We start from the raw sequence: 9,297 nt of genomic DNA on the forward strand, positions 1-9,297 counted from the left end.
GGTATGAGGGAGGAAGCAGCACCTGATCTCTCTCTTCTCTGAACTAGGCTACAAGAGAGATGCATCTATTGACTCCAGATACCAAAGCTGGAACTTTTTTCCCAAAAGAAGATGCCTGCAGGTGCTACTTGAAATAACTGAATGGGACTCTCACTTACCAGAACATGACGCCTGCCTGCCTTTGTTGTTCCCAAGCGTTTGGAGTACTCAGCCAGGACATGGGAGGCCCTTCCCACGCTGAAGCTGTTGAAGCCCAAATTCCTAGCAAGCACCTTAATCACACTGACTCTTGCACTGCTGTAGCTGCATTCACACCTCTGCTTGAGCCTGGCTTACTACCACCTAAGTCTTCACGAGCAGGGCTAAATGAATAGCCAGTAAAAGCAACCATCCTTTCCCAGCCGGGTGATTTGGACACCCTGGGCTATTTTTGGTGTGGAGCACTGGCAGTTTGACAATGTGCTTCACAGAGGAAGAGCCTTTGTTTCAGTAACATACACATAGGGCATCTCCCATGAACGCATGGCCTGTACAGCATGGGGCATCCACCTGGACACACTCTTCTGACACTTGCATGCCAGCAAATAATCATAGAATCATTTTGGTTGGAAGAGACCCTCAAGATCATCGAATCCAGCCATTAGCCCAACACTGGCCCTAAATCAGGTCCCTAAGAACCTCATCTACACATCTTTTAAATATTTCCAGGGATGGTGATTTAACCAGTTGCCTGGGAAGGCTGTTCCAATGCCTGGGAACCCTTTCCATGAAAAAAAAATTCCTAACATCCAATCTAAACCTCACCTTGCGCAACTTGAGGCAGTCTCCTCACTCATTTAATCATAAAACAATCAGGGATGCGCAGCCATGGAAGTACATTGAGATACCAGGTACAGGAGTCTGGTGTCTTCCAGCCTTCCCTGAGGCCTGCTAAGTGACTTTGGGCATATCGCTTCACCTCTCATGCCTCAATTCCCCCAGCTATCAAATGACTGGAAATCTCCAGATGAAGATCTCAAGATATCCATGTAAAGAACCAGACACTGTCATTACCCCTGATGTTGAGCAATGAGGAGAAAGTTTAACTGAGCACAAGGCATGACTCACCCCAGCCTGCATACATAAAAGGAAGTGTTTAAAAACTGCCCCTGTGAAATTAGTTCTGAAGATGCTGTTGTCGGCATGCGGACAATACGAATGGCACTCAACTTTATGTTGTTCAAGCAGAGCTTTTTCTGTGTATTATCTCCTGTGCTGCTATCAGCCACCTCATCTCGTTATGTTGCATTTCATAATCCATTAAAAACTCCTTCAAAAGTATATGCGTGATTTGGGGGGTGGCATGCTATGGTGAGAGCCTTTTACATGTTTTAAAGAGTACTAAGCACAAGACATAAAACAGCCAGGCAAGATCTTCTAGTTGTTCTAGAAGTCCATGGCAGATTTTCAGATCTCAAGGGCTTCCATAAATCAACATGAGAATAGTCAATGCAGAGAGTTTTGGTTCCTCAGGCCCAACACAAGGCAGCTGGGGTACCCTGACAGCTCAAAGCGGACACAAAGATATCTGAGGTTTCTTCCACATGAAGGAATCAGGGTGACACTAAGTGATCACAAGCAGAAGGCCTGTCTAAGAAACAGTCAAAACATGGATGTCCTCTCATAGCCTCCACCAGCCAAATCTCTATCTGTTAAGCTAAATGCAACATCATATCTCTGGATTAATTATCTTATATTTGCTTCTCTTCTGTTTCCAATCTTCAAGGTGTTTTTGAGTGAGCGTGTGTGTTTTTTGTTGTTGCGGTGTCTGTTCCTGCGTGAGCTGAACAGGTTATGTTCAAATTCAAAGTATGGAAAGCAAACCCTGCTAGGGAGAGCTGTTTGTGGGTGAAATTGGAAATGATGGGGGAGAAAGCTAAAGAGAGAGTGACTCAAAGCCCTGTTCTTCTTTCACATGTGAGTGTTTATCACTGAGCGAGCTGTGTTATAGTCTGTTATACTTTTGATTATACTCAGTACAACTGTTAGAGGTGATTCAGTCTTGGTATAGATAATGTCCAAGTGACTCTTTGGATTCAAAGGAGATTATTCTTGTAAGCTTTGAGCTAGAATTCTTTCCTCTCATAGATCCAGTGCTGGAAAGCAATTGCATTTCTGAAGGTTTTTTACCTTCTCTATGGGCAAAACAAACATTAACTCCTAACTGTAATCACAGAAGGATTTTAAGGCTTTGCCCAACTGTAATAAAAATATCAATAAACTTCACAGAAGGGGAGATTTGCCAGAGGCGCATCTTAGCTCAAAATGTTTCACTGGTGAGAAACAAAGAAGTTTATGCACAGAAAAATCTCTCCTTCCAAAATTCTGTATTTGTTTAGAAGAGTTGTACAACTCCAGAGGATTTATCAGCACAACTTGTATTAACCTTAATGAGAATTTTGTTAAAATCCCCTTCTTCTGTTTCTACAAATTTTCCTGAAGGTCCTGTAAGTTAAAGTTTTTCTGCTCACGCTTACTCCCACTTTATCCGACTTTATGACACACCCAACTTTAAATTTGCCTCACAAAAGGCAGCAAAACGTTGACTTTCAAACCATCAGATTGTAAACATCTTATTCTTAAACAATTAATTTCATTTTCAAGGAGAAAGTTGCATTTCAGAAACGAGCAGAGTTCTGCTGTCTTGTTACACACTAAACACATCAAAAACTTACATTTCCATACACCTAGTGCACCAGGGTGCCATGTCGTACCATAACAAATGGATTGCCAGCTGGTTTTTGTGCTTTCAGAGAAATTAGTGCCCTGCTTAGGTGACCGCAGAGACTGGGAGACAAAGTTGTGAAGCGCGTTGTCTAATTCGACATTCAAGGCTAGGAAGAGCTGTTGCCATTTCCAGATGGATCGCTGAGGGGCAAAGTCTCTTGCTAAGGCCGATACTGGAAATTGGCAATATTTAAAATTGTGTCTCTAACCAAGTCCGCAAGGAAACATTCCTCTTTATCAGCACATTCCATCGCGGGCAGGTTTGGAGCGCTCTGGCACAGGGATGCCGACCGCTGCTTTCATTATGGAGCTCGCAAAGTTAAAAAAAATAATAAATAAATACCTGGCTGCTGCTTTTGGGCTCTTCCTAGCTCTGCCTGCCTCATGTCAGCTCCGAGAAAGCAAAGAAAAGCCCATTTCTTGGGTGTGTACTGCTGAGGGAGCTGCCTTTTCACCTTCTTTTCATACAGTGCTGTTATTGTTTTTTGTTCGCATTGATCTTATCCTTTGAGAATTTGGAATGGATTTCAAAGAGGCAGTGTGTTGATAGTAACTTTGTTTTCATGCTTCTCCTCTGCTGCTCGAGCTATTTGTTTTTACTGACGAGGAATTATGATGGCCCCAATCCTCCACCTTGATCCAAACGGGCACACCCTGGGTCAGAACGGAGTCTCAGAGACTTTCCCTTGACTTTGTAAGAACACAAGAATTTCCCCATGCAGATTTACTTGCACGTTCCCACTTGAAGGGTGTATTCACAGCTGCCCCTTTCCCTCCTTTGTGTCCCAAGACAGATTCCTCAGCACACTCTACCCTAGGATTTTCCTATTCGATGTGGATTTTCCCCCTCTCAAGCCTTTAGCATTGTAATTTGCTGCATTTTTGTGCTTCGCTCCCCTGCCCCGGCCTGTGCTCACCACCAGGAAGGAGACCAGCAGGAGGTCGATGAGCCAACACTACAGCAGCAGCAAAAGAAACCCAGCACAAGAAGAGCAGAGGTTGCTCTTCACCTCTCCGTCACCTTTGTGGTCTCCGTCAGCAGCTGCAGCGTTTGTAGATGACCAGTTAAGCTCGAGACTGACCCACAGAACAAGGAGGAACAAAGGTCACTTCCAGTTTCACCAGAAAGAAATTCCAGTGGCTACTCCAACCCCATAATCCAGCCATGATTAATGTGTATTGAAGGAAGATCTGGTTTCATCAGAGAGCCTACATTTTGAACAGGCTTAACTGTTTGGGGAAAAACAACAAGAAAAACCCCACATTTGAAAGCTGAAGAAGGGGAGATGCAGCTCAAATACAAAGTTGGATCCTGTCGTGGGGGAGTTAACAAATGACAATGTTATTCTACACAAGCTGCCCCGGGATGCACTGAAACAAAAGTAGGCTGGTTTCCTCAGGATTTGCACCTCCATTCTCCCCTTTCACCCATATCACCTAATTTAAAGGCTTTTGAAGGAATTTCTGAAACCCACTTGCCCTCCCACTCTCAAATTTGCTTGAATTTGACCTGCGGACTCAACAGTTTGTGGAGTAGAACAGAAAAGAGGGAAAAAAGACACACAGGTATAGTGATCTCCCACACCTTGCTTTACTATGAGTCCAGTGTAAAACTGAGTTTGTGCAGAGTGAGACTTTTTTGGACAGAAAGTCCTTTCATGACAAGGAGAGTGACTCCTGAACCTCTCACAAAAAGCATCTCAGTATCAATTGAGATTCCCAGCCTGGAGCCAGACCAACCAACTCAAGAGCTGTCAATTTGGGGGATACCTGGCTGACTGATCTTCAAGTCACAGCTCTGCTCCTAGATTTCAGATCAGAGCATTCAAGCCTTCCAAAAATAGTCCCATCACTGAAATTCTGCTGCTCAGCCATAATGCAGCGGTGTCATTCCCTCACCTTGTTCTGAGAAACAGCTGAGATTTTTGGCTGCATTTTAAAACAAAAAGGCAAAGAGGAGTAAAAAAATCAGGGGGTGGAAAACAGCTTGAGGGAAATGCCTGGCATGGAAAAGCTTGAACCTAAATAGCTGAGCTTTGGCAAAGCTGTAAGCAGTCAGTCTGCTTCTTACAATGAAAACCACCCAGCCCACTTGATGGGTGCGTAGCCACTCATAAAAAATGCAGACAGCCCTTGTATCTACAAAAACCTGTGCTCCACAGCAGATAGGGTGAGCGGTAATGAATGGGTTCAAATCACAGCAGCAAGATCAAGATTAGGTAACAGGAGAACATTTAACTTTAAAGATAACTTGAGCCCTGGGATAGATTTCCCAGGAGAAATCAGTTTCCATCATGGGAGGCAGTCAGGAGCAGGTGGAGTGCAACCATCCCCTCTAAAGGGCAGTTAAAAAGTGAAACTGGCAACACATCAATACTCCTCGATATTTACTCTATACACAATCATTTACACATGCTAACAATGAACAATGATGCACTTCCCTTGGTAGAAGGATTTTACAACTGTTGAATCAATCTCTACCCCCATCTGACAGAAGTGATGAAGCAGAGGCACATGGAGGTTGTGTGACTTGTTCATGCTCATAGAAAACTATTAATAGTTCGGGTAGGGCTGATGACACCAGTATTTAGAGTTCTGCATTCATCACTTCTCAACCCAAATTGTTCTCCCTGGGAATTTCAGAAGAAGTTCGCACACACATTTTTATGGCCACTGATTGATGGAGTTCCTTTTTTTGGCTGCTGCTTCTTCTGCTCTAGGGTTGATCTGAGCCCAGTACCCCAGGATCTCCTTACAGCTACCTCATCTTCTTTTCTCCAGCCAGGGGATTTCCACTCTGTTGTCAGATCCAAGGTTGCATACATCCCTTTTATCCAGCAGTCTGCTGTGCCTCATCTCTCAGTGGGAGCTTTTCCTCTTCTACTTTTCAACTCCTTCCCATCACTTCCAGCCTGGCAGGTCTTCACTCTATGTCGAACTGCTTCATAAAATGGGGATTCCTGTTGATTGCTTTTCCTGTTCCTTCTCTTTCAAGACTCCATTTTAATTGTAGAAGGTAAAAGAGAAATTCCTTTGGGAATCAGAGGAAGATACTTGAGAGTATCAGAAGATTCAAAAGAGAATGTCCTACTGCTGCCCAGCCAAGGATGTCTGGTGGGCAGCTCATGACCCCGGGAACAGCTCATTTCCTCACCACTTGTCTTTTGCTCTTAACAGCAGCTTCCTCAATGTTATTATGTACCAAGAAATGTCTGAATAGCGGTTTTGACCCTCACAGAACTTTTGAGATCCAGAGGTTTTTGGTTTCTTCCACTCCATTGTCTTTTAGACTTGATTTACATGTTCTTCATATTTATGGTCATTTTCTCAGTAGCACCAAATTGTTCACCTGTTTTTCTTTGGTTTGCCTCTAGATGGGAAACAGCTACAATTAATTCAGAATCTGTTCTCGTTTTGCACTCTGTAGACCGGTTTCCCACAGCGTTGGATTCTGGCCTCTATCACATCTGCTCCCTCAATTTGACAATGTACTCCTTTGCCACTGTAGTATCTTAATGGCTCTTTTCTGCTCTCATAAGGAGTCTTCTGCCATTTCAGAGTTTTGCTCTTTAATGTGTCTTTATCTGGCAGGAACCTGGAGCAAGATTGATTTCCAAAGATTACCATGAGGTGCGCTCTTCATGCTACTGTTTTAGGATCAAGAGGGGAATGTTTGGCCACTCAGTTTAGGCTTCTGCCTCCAGCAAAAACCGAGTACAGATTCAAGGGATTCGTACCTTCAGCTTCACAAGTAACCAGTCTGGATGAAAGTGTGCCGAACACAACCCGCAATGGTACTCGAGGATTACCTTTCTGACAGATCTGCCTGCAGGCAGCACAGTCCTTCATCACCTCCGAGGTAAAGCTTGCAGATTGTTAGGAAGGGGAAAGTAAGCTTAACTAACCGTTATTTTGCAGCTCCTTCATGATTAGGAAGTTGTCAAGGCAGATCTGGTTCTCTCTGCCAAAGGAAAGCCATAGCCTGGGCACCACGCCGATCAGAAGGGACGAGAGACAGCCAGGAAAATGGTTCTTAGCAGATAATACTAATTCAGGAACTTTAACTTTCATGTAAGAGCTGCTGATAAAGCAATTCAGAGGAGAGCTTTAAGGTCCTGTTCTCTCTGTTTCAAGGTACTCGCCTGGACACATTCCTGTGTGATCTGCTCTAGGTGACCCTGCTTTAGCAGGGAAGTTGGACTAGATGATCTCCAGAGGTCTCTTCCAACCCCAACCATTCTGATTCTGTGTCACCCACTACCTTATACATCTTGGTTGCAACAGGCTAAATTTTTTTCTCCCCTAAGCTGTACATATCTGGAGTTTTATCTTCTGTAGAAGAAGCCATAGATGCCCAGAAGCACCTCCAGGAAGCAAATTTCCCCCAAGAACAACAAAGCTGGGAAAAACCTGTACTTTCTGTCCACTGGGAAAAAAAAAGTAAAAAAAATCCCTTGTCGTTTTAAACTCAATTAGTTACAGTCTCTGAATCACTTTTGAGCATGCTGAAATTAAAGCTGGTCGAGTCAGCCTGGTCTTTAGGTAACCAGAGCTCCGTGTCAAAGCCACACACCACGACCGTCCCCACCCAGGCACAGGAGCACAGAAAGCCCTTGCAGTGCTCTCCTGCGGGTCCATTTCCCAGCATTTATCACTATCACTGCACGTAGGAATAACGTGATCGTCAGCACACATCTAACAAAAGCCCAGGAGCACCGTGCAGCGATTGAACTCGCTGCCTGGGAGCTTCTTGCTCCCACAGCTGCTGCCTGTGCGCCGGCTTCACACCGCTTCACGTGAAGGGCGTGCAAAGGGCTTTGGAAGTCAGGTCTGCACATTTTTCTCTGAAGCTGCCTGTAATGCACCTTTTTTGTTTTAATGCTTACGTAGGCAAAAATGAGTACCTCGGATAACTAGCTGCAGTCCCAAGCACGGAGGCAGGCTGTTCAACACGCTGCTCCCCTTCATTTGAAAGCACCATCCTCCTCCGCTTTGTTTCTCAACCACTGGTATTTAATGACAAACCAGAGCTTTTCTCCAAGGAGAGTGACATTGCCACAGCGCAGAAGTGACAAAACGGGATCACGAGTTATAAAACACAAGAGGCTCCATTTAAAATACAGTCAAAGCATATGCATGAATATGGACATAAAGATGGGTCTCTCCATCCCGATTCCTCTGCGCAGCCTTTGAACTGAGGAGGAAGTGCTTGTGGCGATGCAGGATGCAAAGCTGATTATGCTTTGCTCTGTAAGAAAACATATGTAGCCCGGGAACACATGACTGCTGGAAGATTAAAAGGAGACTAAAATTCAGCACTTTGTCTTCATTAGCAGTTCCACAAAGTACTTGCTGTTCTTTCATCTTGCTTTCCCTTCAAAGAGTTCAGAAAACACACTGGACATGGTTAAAAAAAATATACCCCAAATTCTGAGAGCAGAAGTAGGGAAAATGAGGTGCAGTTTATGTTCCTGCTCAGCTGCATAAAACAGGCTAGAACGAAGCAGCAACTGCAATTCGAAGACCTCCAGTCATGGTCTTTGTCTCCTGGAGCAGGGAGTCATATTCCCACTAGCTATTTGCTTATGGGTTTGTGAGGTCAGCCCAGCCCTGAACTCTTCCAACGCATCCTTGCCCTGTCCTCGCCTTATTTCACTGACTGTCTCAGAAACTCCTGTACACTCACAGAGACCGTGTCCCCTCTTTTACTTCCCTGCATTTTCCATTAATCTACTCAGAAATTATTTAAATACCTTAATTGTCTTTTTGATTTCCTAGTTGTCATTTTAAGCGTGTGAAGCCTTTGCTAGAAGCGTTCCCCAGCACTATGCCTGTTTCTCTGCCGATGAACCTCCAAATTAAATATAGTGCCAAGCACCTGTGAGGGGATGCATATTCAAAAAGAAAATTACAGTTTCTTGGGGTACTGAGCCAGCAGCAGCTATTAAAACAGTCCTCTGGGGCAGAAGGTGCTCCAGCTGCTGATGGCTTGGAGCTGCAGAAAGGATCACTTTTTCATTTCTTGCACTCTTGATGCAAGCAAGACACCCGCACATAGCACAGAGCTCAGAGTTGCTTCAACAGCGGCAAAACATAAGCTTCAGCCTAATTTTTCTTCCAAAGTTTCATTAGTCCTGTGGGATTTTCTTGCAAGATGTACTGTCCTAGCCCCGAGGGGCTGGCTTGTCAAGCAGAGCTTTATCCCACACTGTAAAGGCAGAAACACTAGAACGAGAGCAGCTACTTTCTTTACTTTGACAATATGTCTCCAATGACCAGCGCTCGTGCTGCGCTCACCAGTACGGCCCCAGTTCAGGAAGACGTTTGTTCACCACATGCCTAAAAGCCATTGACCTGAATGAGAGTCAAGCTTGTGCTTCAGATTTGTTCTGAATCAAGGCCTGGAAAATGGAATATTTTTTTCTGTGTATTTAAACCCTGAAACCCAAGACTGTAACACAGTATATTGAAATGTCCCTCTACCGCTGCTCCATCAGCTCATGAATCTTGTGGAAAGGCCATCAGTTACAG

Source organism: Nesoenas mayeri (assembly GCF_963082525.1).
Source record: "Nesoenas mayeri genome assembly, chromosome: 12".
Taxonomy (NCBI): Eukaryota; Metazoa; Chordata; class Aves; order Columbiformes; family Columbidae; genus Nesoenas; species Nesoenas mayeri.